This window comes from Mobula birostris, chromosome 22 (genome assembly GCF_030028105.1).
Source record: "Mobula birostris isolate sMobBir1 chromosome 22, sMobBir1.hap1, whole genome shotgun sequence".
NCBI classification, from domain to species: Eukaryota; Metazoa; Chordata; class Chondrichthyes; order Myliobatiformes; family Myliobatidae; genus Mobula; species Mobula birostris.
Genome location: NC_092391.1, coordinates 26,696,661 through 26,716,215, shown reverse-complemented (window position 1 = coordinate 26,716,215; position 19,555 = coordinate 26,696,661). Strand labels below are relative to the sequence as shown.

Genomic DNA, 19,555 nt, shown 5'->3' with positions numbered 1-19,555 from the left:
GAAAGACAAGTGCAAGGAAACTGAACAATGTTTTACAAAAGCAAACTAAGTAAATATTTAGAGGAGAAACTTGGAAGGTTATAATGAAGACATTTAGGCGTTCCACAATCGATGAAGTTGCCCTTTACGACTTCGGCTTCATCCGGCTATTTCCGTTACAAAAATACGAAGCTTTCGATTACCGACTTTAACTTTTAAAATATTATATTTATAAATCACCGAACTAATGTCAACAAATCACGAAGTACTTACATTTAAATATAGGTTGAGAAAAAAATAAATACCTTTTTAGAAAAATTGGTTTGCGGATTTTTTTCGTCCCGTAGTACGCCATGACGTCGAGTGCGCATGACGTCATGATGTACACGTCGCCGATTGGCGAGTGAAGATGGCGCCGAGCGCCCGGTGGCCTGTGTAACGGAGTGTAGTCGTTCGGTCTTCGGCTCTGTGTTCGGTGAGCCTATTCTCCTTTAGCGGGCCTGGCTGGACAATGCAAGGGGAGGAGGTGACTGCACTGAGCTTGGTGACAGCTCATTTGCTGTGGTGGGAGGCTGCCGTACCATAGGCCTGATGGGGAGGGTGAGAGCTAGGGGATCGGCGGACAGGGAGGACCCCGGGTCGCTGAGAGGATGTGGGAGCTGACAGCCTGGACTGTTGGAGAGGCTGAGGGAGGTGGACGGAGGGGCTGGAGGGAATGAGCAGGGGCAACCTCTGAACTTAGTTGAGACTGGAAATTGTAAAGCTTCTGGGTGTTTTCGAGGGGCAATTGTTGAGTGTGAGTTGGGGACATTGGAAACATTCAACATGTTGGTCAACATATGTGGAAAGATCTTCGATCTGAAATGTGAACTGCTTCTCTTTCTACAGATGCTCTTTGACCTACCGAGTGTTTCCAAGATTTTCTGTTATGTTACATATAATCCCCAGCACTTGAAAACTTGATTTTAGTTTTCCCTGTTGTGGAGATCTCTCCCCCTTGCCTGTCACGTTATGCCACTAATCTGTCGCAAGGGCTGCATTAGAACTGTCTGTACACAGTGCACATCTTTAAACATTACAGCCTTCTCCTGACGGGTGCATGCGAAGGCTTGTTGATAATGATGGTAATATTAAACTGAAGCCCTGTGTGCACACAAATGTAGAAGATCTCATGCTATTTTAAAGGGTGGGGAACTTCTCCTTGGTGTCCTAGTGAATGGTAATCTATTAATTAACCAGCATTCTCCATACTTTATTTTTTTCAGAGTCAGTGCCACGTATTTTTCTCTTCCCCACCCACCTTATTGGTTATGCAGTCATTGTTCAGTAAGTTTCCTACGAGCCAAAGACTCTTGGCTTGTGTTGCGACAAAGATGGTATTTGTCTTTGAAACTGAGATCGATGTTTATTTGGGATGTGGAGCCTAAGAAAAGTAAAAGGAGTTGATACGAGATGGAATGGCTGGGGCCAGGAATTTTATTTGATCTTAGCATTGAACCCATGTACTTGTTCGAAGTAAAATTTACTATCGGAGTACATGTTTGTCCCAAGCACAACCCTGAGATTCTTTTTCTTGTGGGCATACTCAGCAAACCTATAGAACAATAACTGTAATGAAAGAGCAAGTAGAGCATAGAAGACAACAAACTGAGAAAAAGCAAATGCAAATAAATAGCAATAAATAAAGGGAGCATGAAATAACCAGATAAAGAGTCCTTAAAGGGAGATCATTGGTCGTGGGAACGTCTCAATAGATGAGTGTAGTTATCCTCCGGTCAAGAGCCTGATAGTTGAGGCATAGTTACTGTTCTTGAAGCTGGCGGTGTGAGTCCTGAGGCCTAATGGTAGCAGCGAGAAAAGAGCATGATCTGGCTGGTGAGGACAACAGTGTTTCACGTAGATGTGCTCAATGAAACAACAGGTTAAAGAGTCCTTAAAGGGAGATTATTGGTCGTGGGAGGGCAGGGGAAAGGAGTGGTTTCTCAGGTGAAGATTTGATTAGAAATCAGATTAGTCAGGGTAGCAGTATCTTGATCCTTCTGTTGTTTTAGTATGCTTTTGTTGAAAGTTGTGATTTGTACCGGATCCCCAAGGTTCCAGGACGCAAGGATTCTGAGTTGGTGATCCTGGTAGTGGGTTTTAGTTGGAGCAGGATATAGGAACATGAAGAAAAGCGGAAAGAAAGCTGTAAGACCCCTTGATCCTGCACTGCCTGCTGTGTACACCCTATTCCAGTAGTGTAAGTAGAGAGCAGCAAACCTGTCTGAATTATTCTTATATATTTGTTTTACTGTCAATCGTGGCACCCTAACTTGAGGGCTGCCAGCTCACCACTGACTGGATCTTCCTGGTCTGACTGGCTAGGTGTCATACAAGACACAGCAGTTTTCTCATTAAAGAAACCATTCACGTGGTGTTGGTCAATGTTCACATATTCTTGTTTGATCTAGCACTTGGATTTAATATGTTCTCAGGATGTAAGCATTACTGGCAGAGCCTTATTTTTTAAACTTGCCCTATTATTGACCTGAAAAAGTGGTGCTGTACTACCTTTGGATGTGCTTGTAGGCACAATCTCCTAAACCAGCTCAAAATCAACTAAGATTGGATATACAGTGGGTTCCAGTTAATTGGGACACCTCGGCATCAGTAGTTTTTCCCCAATTCTGTGACTGCCCCAGTTAGCTGAAGTTCCATGGAAATAGTTAAAAATGTATTTTTAAGAAAGACAAACTACTGTTTAACTGTGTAGTAAATAGTGTATTTAAATGAACAGAACAAATTAAAACACTGCCAATTCTTTATAGTACTATAAAACTGTGTATTAGCTCCTAATAGTTATTGATGGAGGAATTAATTCAGTGTTTGCTGCCATGTTCTTTTAATTAACTGTAAGTGTAACAGACAACTAGGGCAGATAATGGACTGTCTTTATACAATGTATTTGTTGGTTGTCTCCTCCAAATCCTCATTTTTGTTGTAACATTCAAGATGATTGTTGATACCTTCAAATTCTTTGTAGTTTCTAACTTGTTGAAGTAGTGAGATCATTTCATTTTCACTCCTGGTCATTTTTGCATCTCCAAGCCTGAATGCTTGAAACCTCAGTAAACAAAACAGTTCCAAATTGTCTTAATGCTTACTTCTCGCCAACCATTTGTGACCAAAATCACTGCTTTTTGAACATAAACATGCACAACTAACACTATTTAAAAACTATTCACTCTTAAGTGCTGTGTGGTGTCTAATAGCCACACCAGTGCATGCGATTGACTCTAGTTAGAAACTGTTCGGCAATAGTCTCCTGCCCCATAGTGTCCCAAATAAATTGCAGATCGTCTGACAGCTCCGAGTCAGCCATACAGCATCAAAACAGATCATCTGGCCACCACGTCCATGCTGACCACCTACACTAGTCTCATTTATCAGCACTTGGTTCATAGCCTTTAATGCCTACATAATCCATGTGCTCATCTAGATTCTAAAATGTACAAATACTCACTTCCTCCAGCCACTGGGGAGGTATGTTCCAGATTTCGACCACTCTGGTTGGAAAAGTTTCCTTCTCAGATACCCCATCCCATTTTAAACCCATGCCCTCTAGTTTTTGACACCTCTGCTATGTAGAAATGTTTTCTATTATTTGTACTGTCATAGTTTTATAAACCTCCACTGCTCCAAGGAAACCAATCCAGCCTATCCTTTTTCCCCTCGTGAGTGAAGCTCTCTGTGCCAAGCAGCATCCTGGTGAATCTCCTCTGCACTCTTTCCAGTGATGTCCTCCATCTCTTGTGATGAGCAGAACTGCTCAGTGTTCAGTTCTCTTATAAAGTTGTACCATAACCTTCCTGTTCTGCTCTCTGCTCTAGTTAATTGAGATGAGTACCTTTATCTGCATAACTGCGGCAGAGATGACGAGAACAGGAAGGTAACCTGTTTGACTTTTTTTTTATCACCTTATGCATTGTACTATCATTCAGTGTAGATGCAAGCACAGGAAGATCTCACAAGCAGCTCGTTCCTTTAATTCCTTTGTCTACTTTTCTCTTGTTCCCTCGCCTTTGGGATCTTCTTCCAGATTTAGTCGGAGACATTTTCTAGATGAATTCCTTCTTGCTATTGCCATGCACCTTTGCACTTTGTATGTTTGGGAGAGTTAGAGATGACATTATTTGATGCAAATATTGAGTTGTGGTTGTTTTATGAAAGATGCTAAGGTCTTGCTTAAGTTGCAAAAGAGATTTATTCAAAAGGCACCAGAGTAAGTGACTTGTTCTCTGGATGGATAAAAGAACTGTGTTTAATTTAAAGCACAGAATGTTCAGAATTCATGGACTTTTTGAATGTGAATAGAGAGAAATTTTCCATCAGCAGCAACAGGATTTTAGGAAAAGTTGCATAATGTTGAAGGGAGATGGCATTTTCTGTTTGTTATCATCTGTGGCTCACTGAATGAAATGATGGAAGCAGATTGAAAATTGACTTGCAAAGGGAAATTTATATAAATACTTGCAGGGCTATGGCATAGAGCATGGGAGTGAACTAACTGAATACCTCCAAGAAAGCTGTGGAATCATGTGAGACCAAATGATCTTCTGTGTGCGATGATGCAAAGTAAAAAAGAAAAGGCGATCATTCTATAAATAGCTAACCAAGGGAGTCCTTGTGTGTGGATTCAGCCAAGGTCCAACTTGAACCCATTTGGGAAATGCCTATCAGTTGTAAGTGCATCTTGCCTTCTGTTTTGTAATTCCCAGTATAATCAGTGATGAGTTTTCTATGAAACCAAAACGTAGCACAGTTTTGAAAATGTTCTTGCTTGAAGCTACTCTGTTGGTAAATTTGCTGCCAAGAGGGACTTTGTACTTAAGGTGACAGCAAGGAAGCTTGCGTTTTCAGTTTAGTGGATACATTCACTGCTCAGAGTATTGTTGTCTCTACATTGGCAAAATCAAATGCAGATTAGCTGAACACTTTGCAGCACACCTCTGTTCAGTCTCCAGGTGGAACTGAGCTTCCAGTTGGCAGTCACTTCTGTTTTCTACCCTGCTCCCACTCTGACCTACCTGCCCGTGGCTTCCTCCACCTTTCTGTTGAGGCCCAAAGGAAGGCTGAAGAACAGCACCTCATTTTTTTTTATCATCTGAGTATATTGCAGCCTTTAGAACTTGTTCAATTTCAGGTAGCTCATTATTCCTGCTTGTAACAGAATCATGAGTTATGCTTGGCATATTGCCACCCTGCCTCTCTCCACGAACACTGTCTGATCTCCTGAGTATTTCCAAACTTTGAGTTGTAGTTTGCATGTTCCTCTTTTCCATGGCCTCTTCATTAATCTAACAACCTCACGATTTTATAGCAGCGTAATGCTACAGCTGTCTTGATCCCAACCAATCAAGACAAATAGAGCCAAAAGAATGTTTTAAAAACAACTGAATTGCTTTTTTTCCCTTACCCATTTCTGAAAAGACTTCAGCCTGAAATGGTACCTCAGTATCTACGATCATGGGCACTGTCTTATCTGCTGAGTATTTCTGGCTGCTGCTGCTTTTTGTTATTTCAGATTTCTAGCAATTGCATTTTTAAAAAAAAAATTGCAGCTGCAGGGAAGCTAATTTGGCCTGGTTGAGTAAGTGTGTTTATGAGTAAATTAGGCAAACTTGTGCCCATGGTCAATAACTAATGACTGCTAACAGAATATGTAAACCTGTGTATGTCATTTTGCAGGTGATATTGTGCTGCATGGTTGCCAAAACCCATATGTGGGGAATGGGAAGGTGGGTAAAGTGTTGGGAATAGGGTGAAATAAAAATGCAGATGCTGGAGATCTGAATTAAATACCAAACAGGTCAACCAGTATCTGTGGAAAGCAATACTTACTGTTAGAATTGTGGAAAGACAAAAATGTTAGATTTCAGAAGCGTAGGAAAAATGGGTGGAATAATGGAATATTTCTAATAGAGTTTGCCCATTAATAACAGTGCACAGACAAACAGCATAATGTTCTTGTAACCACTACTCTGACTGCTGCTCCCCCCCCCCCCATCCCATCAACACATTTGATATTATCAATCAGCACTTTTTCCTCGGCACTTTCAATCCCTCTCCGACCTTCTCTGCTATTGAAATGTCATTTGATTTTCTCTTCCCTAGTTCTGATGAAAGGTCCTGACCTGAAATTCTGTGTTGTTTTCCATGGATACTGCCTGACCTACTGGGTGTTTCTAGCATTTTCTGTTCTTTCCAGAGGTTAGGTCATTTGGGTATTGAGGCTCCCTGTGCTTTCAGAAGAGGAATAAAGAAATTGAACTGCTGCTTTATCGTTGCTGTATAACCTGTTTCCCTGTGCATTCCCCTCACTGCTTTGGCTCAGCTGCTGGTCCATCAGTTTTAATATTTCCTGTGTGTGATTCAGTGTCAGGTTTTGGTTTTAATTTCACTCTAGTTGGTATTTTAATTGTTCCAATATGCCAGTCAGTGTAAATGAACTTTGGAGACAGAGGAAATAATTGGAACACGTTCTGTCTTTTCACAGTTTAACCAGGAAATCGAATAAAGATCTCTTACTGTGATTGAAATGCTGCACACAAGTAGTGGAATTTTCGACTAACCGTAAGTTGTTTTGTGTATTGTAAGCAGATTTGGCGAGAAAGATCCAAAGATGGGGTGTTTTGCTGACAATTGTCAGGGTGGTGACACTTGCACAGAGTCTGAAGTTATTCATGGAACCTGATAACTCGGTTTATTTTAGTGGGAAGTACCTGGGTGAATGCTATATATTCTGATCCTTAATGGTATATTATCATAGTAATCTAGATTGTATCATCTCTGTGCATGTTTTCTCACACACACACATTCCATCTGTGCTGGCTGATATCCTGGGTGAGTTCACGATGCAGGATATCCGGCAAGCCAGCAGTATGTGATAATTGGGTCAGGATGGGTGCAGCTCAGTGACACTGCTTGATTATTTGAACAATTAGCAGTTTGTTTCTGGACTACAGAACTGTTGACCTTGTGTGAGAGCCAAGCTACAGCTCATGATTGTTATTTTCTGCCCCCTCCTCCTTTTCTTGCTTCGCTCCTCTTGCCCCAACCCCACCTTGATGAGATTCATTGTCATGTAGCCTTTTGTTTTATTCCCCATCATATACTCTTTTTGTGAGTGTTACTATCAACATCTTTAAAATTTATTATCTGAACTCTGCTTGTGGTTGCATTGGTAATTCCTTTGAACTTAAACTTTGATCATTCAAAGTCCAAAGTTAGTTGCTAGGACTGGATAGTTGGCTTTGATTCTGTTGGCAAACTGGAGTGTGGCTATTAAAAAAAAAAGTACTGTAATTTATTTCTAAAGCTATATAAATTTAAAATCCTATATATTAATGTAATAATGAACTATGGACTGGCAGCACAGTCTGGTCTCAATACAAATAAACAGAATGGATAAAGAATGTAGAAAAGATTTATAGGATTGGTAGCTGAACTGAGGTAACAAAAAACTATAAAGGAAGAATGTGTTGGTTACAGCTTTCCTCAGAAAGAAAACTTTGAGGAGACTGGATTGAAGTTTTAAGATTGTGCATTGTTTGAATACGATGTGGAGAAACTTTTCTGGTGATAGAATCCAGGACCAGGAAATACACAATAGTTACGCATACAAAATGCTGGAGGAACTCAGCAGGTCATGCAGCATGTATGGAAAGGAATAATGAATCAATGCTTCGCGTCGTGACCTCTCATCAGGAATCAATCACTAATACACACCAGTAAATTGATAAAAGGGAAAGTTCTTCACTCAGTGCCTTGGGTGACCAAAGGCTATCGATTAGTTTTCAGAGCAAGACCTGCATATAAGAGAAATGTTTCAGAAAGACTGCAAAAAAAAAAAATTAGATGGAATTGGAAGAGACTAGTGAGTTGTATGAATATCAGTACAGACCAGTGTGATCAAATGTCCTCTGTTCTATGTATCTCATCATTGCCCTTCCTGGGACTTGTTTCACTTGGTTGTATTCTGTTTGAAGCCCTTTGTAGTTGGATTTCAGTGGGGCACATTCTCTAAAACGTGTGAAACTGTACAAAAAAAATAAAGCATTGAATTCATGATGCTGAAGGCATTTGGTGGGGAGGGGGGGAGAGAGAGCAAATGACTAAACGAAAGGGATTCTGTAGATGTTGGAAATCCAGGGCAACACACACAAAATGCTGGGAGAACTCAGCAGGTCAGGCAGCATCTGTGGCAATGAATAAACAGTCAATGTCTCTGGCTGAGACCCTTCTTCATGACTGAAAAGGAAGGGAGAAGATGCCAAATAAAAAGATTTGGGGAGGAGAAGGTGACCAGCTAGAAGGTGATAGATGAAGCCAGGTTGGTGGGAAAGGTAAAGAGCTGGAGAAGAAATCTGACTGGAGATGCACCATGGGAGAAAGGGAAGAAAGAGGGGCATCAGGAGCACATGATAGGCAGAAGAGGTATGAGGCCAGAATGGGCGATAGAAGAAAAGTGGAGAGGGAGGGGAAAAGATTTACTGGAAGGAGAAACTAACGTTCATGCCATCACATTGGAGGCTGCCTAGACAGAATGTGAGGTGTTGCTGCTCCACCCCGAGAGTGGCCTCATCGTGGCAAAAGCAGAGGCCGTGGATCAACGTGACGGGAATGGGAATAGGAATAGGAACTTAAATCGCTGGCCATCAGGACATTCTGCTTTTGGCAGATGGAGCAACTGTTTGCTGCCCTGAATGGAGGTGAGGGAGGAAACGAATGGGCAGGCGTAGCATTTCTGTCGCTTGCAGGAGTATATGCCAGGAGGGAGATCAGTGGGGAGGGACGAATGGGCAAGGGAATCACGGAGTAATCCCTACGGAGAGTGGGGGGAGGTAAAGATATGTTTGGTGGTACGATGCTGTTAAAGATGGTGGGAGTTGCAGAAAATGATGTGTTGGTTGCAGAGACTCATGGGGTGATAGGTGAGGACAAGAGGAACTCTATCCCTGTTAAGGTCATGGAAGATGGAGTGAGCATAGATTTCCGGAAAATGAAGGAGATGTAGGTTAAAGTAGCATCAATAGTGGAGGAAGGGAAAATCTATTCTTCGAAGGAGGAGGACACCTCTAATGTCCTGGAAAGGAAAGCCTTATCCTGGGAACAGATGCAGTGGAAACAAAGGAACTAAGAAAAGGAATAATATTTTGACAGGAGACAGGGTGGTAAGAGGTGTAGTCAAGAGAGTTTGTGGGAATTGGTACTGTTACAAAAGATGTTGGTAGACATTTTGTCTCCAGAGATTGAGAAAAGGGAGAGGAAAAAAAAACAGAGTGAAATAAATAGCTGGACATCATTGATTGGGTTTCAGCTGTAGTCGAGTTTAACCCTCAGCACCACAATAAGGAAGTATGGAGATTGTAATGAAATGGGGATGGGAGGGAATGGTTTAGTATGGATTAAATGAGCTGAATGACCTTTTGTATTGTAAGGAAATGTGAAAATCTTGAAAGGATGCAAAGGTGATGTATTATTGGAGTGAGAACAAGATGAGAGCTGACTTCTAAAAATAATGGCTTTTGCAAATAAAAAGTGATCATTCCACTGGTAGGTGAGTGGAAACCAAATAGCACAGACTTGTGGTAATGAGCAGGAGACAGATGAAGTATTTCGAGACTTGAACCCACTAAGAAAAACGAGTGCTTATTTTGTCATGTTATGGACAGGAATTCACTACTTGAAATTGAAATAAAAATCAGCCATCATTGGAGTGCTTGGGAGGCTCTAAGGGAATGAATCCTTTTCCAAATTCTATTGTTTTTTTCTCAGTTATAATTTGTGTTCACACATTTTGTGTTTCAACAATTCTGCATGAAGATCCTGACGTGTTAGTGGAAATGATACCTGAACCTCCGCCGGAATATACACTATTATTTTCCTTCCTAAACCAATCATTATGCTTGTAAAATATATTTTCCATTCAGCCTCTGAGATGTGAAAGAACTATTAGGTTGCATTACCCTACTAAGTAGATTGTGGTTCTCTGTATCGCTTTCTCCAAAATCTGTAGCATCTGATGGAAAATAACCTCTCCGTTGTTTTTTTTCTCTCTTGAATTCCTTTGTGGCTTGGAAAAGTAGATTGATGTGAGTTGGATTCACAGGATTGAATGGGCAAGCTGGTAGATTTTCATTGCTAGAATGTTGACTTTACGGAGAGCACCAAGTGCTGGGCCACCATGCACGTTACCTTGCAAGTAGTCTGGGCTGGAAGCCTTTCAAATTCTGCAGTGCTGGTATATATTGACCCAGTTCACGTATGGTACGTTAGATTCACTTCTACACCTGCAACATATTTGGGACATTTTGCAGCATGAGAGACACCACAGTGCTTTTAATTTTTGTTTTGTCAGCAAAGTAGAGTTCATCAACTGCTGCCAATGTAATATGTGTGGCCATCAATTTTTAACACAGTCCTGATCCGTAAGAAGAAAGTGGGCTTTAGTTATGTGCTTCCTGTAGCCCAGCGGTCCCCAACCACCAGGCCGTGGACCGGTACCGGGCCGCAAAGCATGTGCTACCGGGCCATGAGGAAACGATATGAGTCAGCTGCACCTTTGCTCATTCCCTGTCACGCACCGTTGAACTTGAACATAGGGTTGCAAACTGTCCCGTATTTGCCGGGACATCCCGTATATTGGGCTAAATTGGTTTGTCCCATAAGGGACCGCCCTTGTCCCGTGTCTCCCCAGCTAAGGTAGAGCGTTCCTATGAAACCTTTCGTGCCAAAATGGCGTGAAGCGAAAGAGCAATTACCATTAATTTATATGGGAAAAATTTTTGAGCGTTCCCGGACCCAAAAAATAACCTACCAAATCATACCAAATAACACATAAAACCAAAATTAAATAACACTAACATATAGTAAAAGCAGGAATGATATGATAAATACACAGCCTATATAAAGTATAAATAATGTATGTATACACCCCCCCCCCACCCCACCCTGGTTGGCTGGTCCGCGATGCAAAAAAGGTTGGGGACCCCTGCTGTAGCCTGTCTGTATTACCCTTGCATGCAACTAAGATAGTGACAAGCTTTTTGACACTGAGTTGCTGGGATTACTCTCCAGTTAGAGCATCATAGGTTCAAACCTCACTTCAAAGACTAATCCCCGTGAATTTACTAATGCACCTGGTGTAGCATTAGGTGGGTAATGCATTATTCATGCTTCTTTTACATAACGCACACCTAATAACCCCTTATTAGTGCAGAAAAAGAAAAAGCAAAAAAAAAATGTAAAAACGAAAACGTAGAATATGGGAGATACATAAGATATATCTTAGGAATAACCAAACAACATGAGTTGCAAATTGAGAATGAAAGGAAACTAGAAACTCCAACTTCTGTTATCTGGAAAAAGATGGTGGTGTAGGTAAATAAGGTAATTACCTTGTGTTGGTATTTTGTTAGATTATGAGAAAAGTTAGCATTAGCAAATTGAAAAAAGTAATAGAAATTACATAAAAAATGGAATTAACGTTATTGAAATAAATAATTCTATTAGGTGACAAATCACCAGCACCCAACTGTTTTTTCAATGAATGAAGAAAGGGTCTCTTAGAAAAGATTTGTTTCTACAAAGGTAGGTGGTCCATGTGCCTCAAATTGGAAAGAAATCCTAAGTGAATGGGTAAATATAGTGGAAAATTTTCAAATGTACCAAATAAGATTATCCAACTTTGCAATGAAATGACTGAGCTGATTCTTTTTAAACAAAAGGGGGAAGTAATGAGGATCAAGGAAACAAATCAATAGGGTATATGATTCATTAAAAAAGGGGCTAATAGATTGCTGCCCTTCATTTATACACTAGGCTGAATTACTAGTGAGTGGAAGTCATGATGTAGCTAGAGAGATCTGGGAGATGACTCAGTTCTAATACTACCCTTTACGAAGGACTTGTTGATTGTGGAGGAAGTGCAAAGTGAATTTATTACTCCAAGGGTGAAATTACCCAAACTAGATTTGTAATCAAAGATATTTAGGTGTTAATTGATCTATTTAAGAAATGGGAAATTAGTGGAGTTCATAAAGATGCTCTTTCTGTGAGTGAATCTAAGATAGTTTTAACAATCAGAGCATTTGGGAGTGCAGTCAAGAAAGATTGATATATTGGCCTCACTTCCAAGATTAATACCGGACCAATTAATAACGTTGCTGTTGTTCCTCTCCACGCCTTGTGGCTCATCGGGTGGCAACCTTACCATTTCATTTTCAAAATCTTTTTTATTAATTATTAAAGATCAACAAAAAAAATACATTGTAATCAAGTCAATATGTCAATATGTACAATGAAGAATTAAATTAGCAAAGACTGATTAACAAAGCTGAGCAATATATCAATAATAAGAAAAAAGTGTTAAGAATTTTTTTTTGAAGGAAAAAGGAAGAAAAAAAAGAATCCCTACTAACTAAGAAAAAAAACCCTACTAACTAAAAGAAAAACGAAAAAAAAACCATTGGGAGCACAACCCTGGAGCTATACGTCATGCAAGCTTCCATAAAAGAAAAACATCAATCTGTCAACTCAAATCCATTTAAACAAAAATTGGAAGGAAACCATATTAATTAACTCAAATCAGATGATAGTAGCGGGCAAATGAACCCCACCCTTTCTCGAAGTCAAATCAAGGATCAGAAGTTCGACTTCTGATTTTCTCCAAACTAAGACATAACATCACCTGAGAGAACCATTGTATCAAAGTGGAAGCAGAAGCATCTTTCCATTTCAACAAAATAGCTCTTCTGGCCAATAATGTAATGAATGCAATTACATGTTGGTCAGATAGAGAAATACCATGAATATATTGAGGGATTATACCAAACAAAACTGTCAATTTATTAGGTTGTAGATTAATTTTTAAAACTTTAGAAATTGTAGAGAAAATAGATTTCCAAAAATGTTTCAATACAGAACGCGACCAAAACGTGTGTCAGTGTAGCTGTCTCGGTTTTACATCTATCACACTGACTATCAACTTTAGGAAACATTTTAGACAGTCTGTCCTTTGTTATATAGTAATGATGTACAATTTTAAATTAAAGAGTGACTGGCACAGATCGAAGAAGAGTTAACCAACTTCAAAATCTGCAACCAATCCTCTGTTATCAGGGTCATGTTAAGCTCTCTCTCCCAATCTTGCTTAATCTTAAGTGAAGGGTAATTGTGCTGTTGTAACAATAAATTATAAATTTTCCCAATAAAACCTTTCACTGAAGGGTTCATTTTTAAAGTAATATCTAACAGGTCAGAATCCTGTATATATGGAAAATTACTTAAATATTCTTTAAGTAATTTTTTACATTCTTTATGTAACAAGTGTCTGACCTGAAGATATTGCAGGAAATGTGAATACGAGAGAGAGTATTTAGTTACTAATCTCTCAAGAGACATCAATCGGCCATCTTGGAACAGATCCATGAAGGAATAAACTCCTTTATTCCTCCAAAGAAGAAAGGTAGGATCACTTAATGAACGTTTAAATAAATAATTTCGATAAATTAAACTAAAGAATTTAAATGTTTTGAGATTAAAAAAATTATGAAACTAGAACCAAATTCGTAATGACTGCTTAATCACAGGATATAAATTTAATTTGGCCAGTTGTACAGGTAGAGAAGCTCCTAATAACGAGGTTAAGTGAAACTGTTTCACAGCTTTCAATTCCAAATCGGCCGAAGGTGGTCTTCCATTTTTATCAGCCCAATATAAACAAAAACACATATAACGTATATTAACAGCCCAATAGTACATTCTCAAATTAGGCAGAGAAAGACCTCCATCCTTTTTTAATTTTTGTAAATGATATTTACCAATTCTTGGTCTTTTATTATTCCAAACAAAAGATGAAATAATAGAGTCAACCTGATCAAAAAATTTCTTAGTTAAAAAAATAAGGATATTTTGAAATACATATAAAAATTTTGGTAAAATCATCATTTTAACTGCATGAATTTGGCCGGCTAACGAAAGTGTAAGTGGATTCCATCTACAAAATAATTGCTTCATAAAATACACTAAAGGAACCAAATTAGCTTTATAAAGGTCTTTATGATTTTTGGTAATAATACCTAAATATTTAAAAGAGTCTGTAACTTTATAAGGAATGTCATCATATACAGAAACAGAATCATTTAGGGGAAATAATTCACTTTTATGAAGATTTAGTTTATATCCCGAAAACTTTCCAAGTTTGTTTAATAGTTCCAATAAGCTAGGAATAGATTCTTCAGGATTCAAAATATAAACTAGGAGATCGTTAGCATAAAGGGAGATCCTATGAATAGTCCCGTTTATGAAAATTCCATGGATATCTTTGGCTTCACGAAGTACAATAGCCAAGGGTTCCAGCACCAAATTAAATAACAAGGGACTTAAAGGACATCCTTGTCTCGTACCCCACAAAAGCCGAAAAAAGGGAGATCTGCAATTATTGGTAATAACAGTAGCAATAGGGCTTTTATATATCATTCTGATCCACTTATTAAAATTAATATCAAAGTCGAATTTCTCTAAAATGTTAAATAATTATTTCCATTCAACTCTGTCAAATGCCTTTTCAGCAGCAAGAGAGACAACACATTGCGGAGTCTTAGAAAAGGATGAGTATATAACATTTAACAGTTTCTGAACATTAGAGAAGGAATAACGGCCCTTTACAAAACCTGTTTGGTCCTGAGAGATAATTTTAGCTAGAATATTCTCCAGCTGATTTGCCATTATTTTTGAAAGAATTTTAGCATCCCCATTTAATAATGAAATAGGTCTATATGAAGCACAGTCAGTAGGGTCTTTATCTTTCTTAAGAATTAAAGAAATAGAAGCTTCATAAAATGTAGGAGGTAACTCTCCTATTAAAATAGAACCTTTAAGCATTTCCAACATATATGGAGAAAGCAATTTTTCGAATTTTTTGTAAAATCCTATGGAATAACCATCCGGTCCAGGAGCTTTACCAGATTGCATTGAAAAAATAGCTTTCTGAATTTCGTTTCCAGTGATAGGAGCATCAAGAGTTTGTTGATCTTCAACAGAAATTTGAGGAAAATCAATCTTTTGTAAAAAGGCATTCATTTTAGTAGGATCAACTGGAAACTGACATTTATAAAGTTCAATGTAAAAGTCGTGAAAAATTTTATTAATGTCTTCATAATTACATGCTAAACTACCATCTCCCTTATGAATTTTTAAAATTTGTCTTTTAGCTCTAGCTGCTTTTAATTGAGATGCTAATAGCTTATTATTTTTATCTCCAAACACATAAAATTGACTTTCCAACTTAAGCAAATTTCTTTCAATAGGATAAGTTAATAACAAATTATATTGTGATTGGAGTTCAACCCTTTGTTTGAATAAATCAGTGTTAGGAGAGATTGCATAAATATTATCCAAGTCTTTAATTTATTTTGAAATCTTATCTAACTTTGTTTTTGTCTGTTTTTTAAGCTTAGCTAAATAGGAGATTATCTGACCGCGCAAATATGCTTTAAATGTATCCCATATAACCAATTTCAATACATCTGCTGTATTATTAAAAAGAAAAAATCTTTTATCTGAGTCTTAATAAATTTGACAAAGTCCGAACTTTGTAATAAATTTTCTGGAAAATGCCAAGGCAAATTTGCAGTAACTACATCATTCAATTCAAAAGCTAAGCTTAAAGGCGCATGTTCCGAGGGAACGATAGCATCATATTCACATTTCTGGACTTTGGACAAAAATCGGAGATCAGCTATAAAATAATCAGTTCTCGAATTTTTTTGTGAACATGTGGGGGAAAAAAAGAATAATCTCTATCATTAGGATGCAGATGTCTCCAAACCTCAACCAGGCTATAATCAATTAAAAAAGAATTAATAAGTGATGCAGAACAACTCAAAGCCATTGATTGGTTGAACTCTTATCAATCAAAGGATTTAAACAACAGTTGAAATCACCACCCATTAACAACATGTATTCATTTAAATCTGGCAATAAAGCAAATACATTTTTTAAAAAAAGGATCATCTACATTAGGTCCATATAGATTAACCAGGACAATTTTTCTATTACAAATTGTTTCTTTAACAATTAAAAGTCTACCATTAATATCTGACACGATGTCTTCTTGGATAAATAAAATATTAGATTTAATAAAAATAGATACTGCCTTTGTTTTATTTTGTCAAGTAGTGTGAAATTGAAGGCCCTTCCACATTTAAAAAAATCTATTTTGATCGCCCGTTTTGATATGTGTTTCTTGAGCAAAAATTATATCGGGTTAGAATCGATTAATGATTTTAAAAGTCTTATTTGGCTTAGTAGGATGATTCCAACCACGTACGTTCCAACTTACAACATTTATCTGTTTAGCTACCATAGAAAAAAAAATTGTTTTATCTAACACATAAATACACGCACACCAGCGCAGGCTAATCAAAAATGGCAGTGAGAAGTATACAAAACACGCATGGTCCGGAACTCCATAATGGGGAAAAAAATACAATAAGGAAATACAATAACTAAAATTAATCCTACAATTAATCTTATAACACAAAACTAACCCCAGTCCTCCCACCACCCAAAAAGACCCGAAATTCGGCAGGAAAAAACCAAAATGCGTCCCCGTAGAAGTAAAAAAAAAAGATCAGACTCTGCGAGCTGCCCATTTTATAATGATTTTAAAAGCTTTCCTTAATTCCTCCCCCCAGTTACAAAAAAAAACCCACGGCCCTAAAATAGGAGGGCCCTGCGGAGGAAAAAAAATGTTTATACTTAATCCTTAAAAATAAGCTGGGGAATGCAGAAGCAATCTCCAAAAACACCAAAACAATAAAATTAAACAAAGAGAAGAATGCCTATGTAATCTCTAACAAAGAAAAATCAGCACCATTTTCACTTAACTTACATGCCCGATGAAAAACTGTTTTTAAAAAAAAAACACTAAGTATCTGTCTACTAGGCACCCCCAACTATGTAAGTATAAGAAAAAGTCCTTATGAACTATGAAAACTATCACATAATTGATGAAAAAAAAGGAGGATAGAAACAAATAATCAAACCGATTAACAATCTGTCCGCTGTCTTAATTCGCTCAGTAAACCAACAGATTTTGGAAAAGTCATTCATCAGTTGCATCAAAAAGTTCACATCTTCCATCGATCAAGGGACATCTTAAGCAAATCAGAAATCTTCAAAGCTTGTCTTCCTTCCGAAATAACAATTATTCAGCAGACCTAAAACCATTCAAACCTTGGCTGCAACCGAAATAGAGTTAACATAGTCCAATGCCGATTTGGGGTCCAGAAAAACACGTGGAGTTGAATCTTTGGGAAATAATTTTAATCGGGCTGGATAGCGAAGTGATGGGAATAATGTCTTATCATAGGCTATCTTCATGGTTGGAGCAAATTTAGACCACAGGTCCATAACTTCCCTTGGATAATCTTCATAAAAACGAATCTCGAAACCCTTGAATTTAAAAACTCTGTGTTTCCTTGCATATTTCATGATTTGGTCTTTAACTTTGAAATGAAGAAAGCAGACCAAAACTGACCTTGGATTATTCAGATCCTGAGATTTCGAAGTGAAAATTCTATGCGCTCTTTCAATATCGGGAGGTTGAGGTAAAATATCCGGAAACAGAGATTAAAACAAGTTAGCAAAATAGTCCAATAAATCCCCACTCTCAGATCCTTCCTTCCCAGTCCAACAATTCAAATATTATTCAGACAAGATCTTGCTTCCAAATCGATAATCTTATGTTGAGACTTTTCCAAGCGGGCTGAAATATCCGCTATCTGACGCTTAGTCTCTTTAAGTTCAGAATTCAAGGAAATAATATTTTCCTGCACAAATTGAAAACTCTCTCGTAACGACTTCATCTCAGAAGAGGTAGCATCAAGTTTTACCGTGTTTTTGTCTATTCTGTCGAGAATCGTCAGTGAATGTTATAAATGCTCAGCCCAAACAGGTATATCCTCTGATTTTCTTTCTAAGTTTTTCCCTTTCTGTTGCTGGATTCAGGAAGCTGCTTTCCACTTCTTGGAGACATAATAACAACTATTCCCCTCTAAGATCCGACAAATAGAAGTTAAAAATTCAAAGTTTAGACTGGGGAAAAAGGAAGAATTAATCGCAGCCACAGAAAATGTGTGTTACTCCATTGGGCAGTAGGCGGAGTCTCCACTGTTTCTTTAGCATTTTGTCTGTTATGAGGCCAAGTAGCTAGCTCGACTCTCAACCTAGCTTGGATGGAAAGAAAGCGGGCAAGGAGCTGGCAGGATTCAAACCCAGGACCACTTGCCTCGGAGTTTGGTGCTGATGCCATACCACCACCTGCCGGCAATATTAATAACATTAATTGACTTAAATTGATTTGCTAACCAAAGGTACCAAGAGGTTTGGCAAGTATGCATACAGTGGCATGCAAATGTTTGGGCACCCCTGGTCAGAATTTCTGTTACTGTGAATAGCTAAGCGAGTAAAAGATGAACTGATTTCCAAAAGGCGTAAAGTTAAAGATGACACATCTCTTTAATATTTTAAGCAAGAAAACTTCTGTATTTCCATCTTGGCCAGGCAGCATCTCTAGGAAGAGGTGCAGTCGACGTTTCAGGCCGAGACCCTTCGTCAGGACTAACTCAAGGAAGAGTGAGTAAGAGATTTGAAAGTTGGAGGGGAAGGGGGAGATCCAAAATGATAGGAGAAGACAGGAGGGGGAGGGATGGAGCCAAGAGCTGGACAGGTGATTGGCAAAAGGGATATGAGAGGATCATGGGACAGGAGGTCCGGGAAGAAGGACAAGGGGGGCGGGGGGCCCAGAGGATGGGCAAGGGGTATATTCAGAGGGACAGAGGGAGAAAAAGGAGAGTGAGAGAAAGAATGTGTGTATAAAAATAAGTAACAGATGGGGTACGAGGGGGGAGGTGGGGCATTAGCGGAAGTTAGAGAAGTCGATGTTCATGCCATCAGGTTGGAGGCTACCCAGACGGAATATAAGGTGTTGTTCCTCGGATCCACACAGTCTTTCTCTCACTCTCCTTTTTCTCCCTCTGTTCCTCTGAATATACCCCTTGCCCATCCTCTGGGTTCTCTCCCCCCCCCCCCCGCCCCCGCCGGTCTTTCTTCCTGGACCTCCTGTCCCATGATCCTCTGGTATCCCTTTTGCCAATCACCTGTCCAGCTCTTGGCTCCATCCCTCCCCCTCCTGTCTTCTCCTATCATTTTGGATCTCCCCCTCACCCTCCAACTTTCAAATCTCTTACTCACTCTTCCTTCAGTTAGTCCTGACGAAGGGTCTCGGCCTGAAACGTCGACTGCACCTCTTCCTAGAGATGCTGCCTGGCCTGCTGCGTTCACCAGCAACTTTGATGTGTGTTGCTTGAATTTCCAGCATCTGCAGAATTCCTGTTGTTTGCGTTATTTCCATCTTTTACAGTTTCAAAATAACAGAAAAGGAAAAGGGCCCGAAGCAAAAGTTTGGGCACCCTGCATGGTCAGTACTTAGTAACACCCTCTTTGGCAAGTATCACAGCTTGTAAACGCT

The 19,555-nt window shown here is 38.9% G+C and overlaps 1 protein-coding gene across 5 annotated transcripts in view; it reads left to right on the top strand.

Annotated features, from left to right (window-relative positions):
- The first annotated feature begins 366 nt into the window (after positions 1 to 366).
- Positions 367 to 19,555, top strand: part of sec16a (SEC16 homolog A, endoplasmic reticulum export factor) — an 83,179-nt gene continuing 63,990 nt past the window's right edge. For all 5 annotated transcript variants that reach the window (XM_072240430.1, XM_072240427.1, XM_072240428.1 and 2 more), the window contains exons 1-2: positions 367 to 454; positions 6,515 to 6,591. The gene's annotated coding sequence lies outside the window, so the exon portion shown is untranslated. The remainder of the gene's footprint in view (positions 455 to 6,514; positions 6,592 to 19,555) is intronic.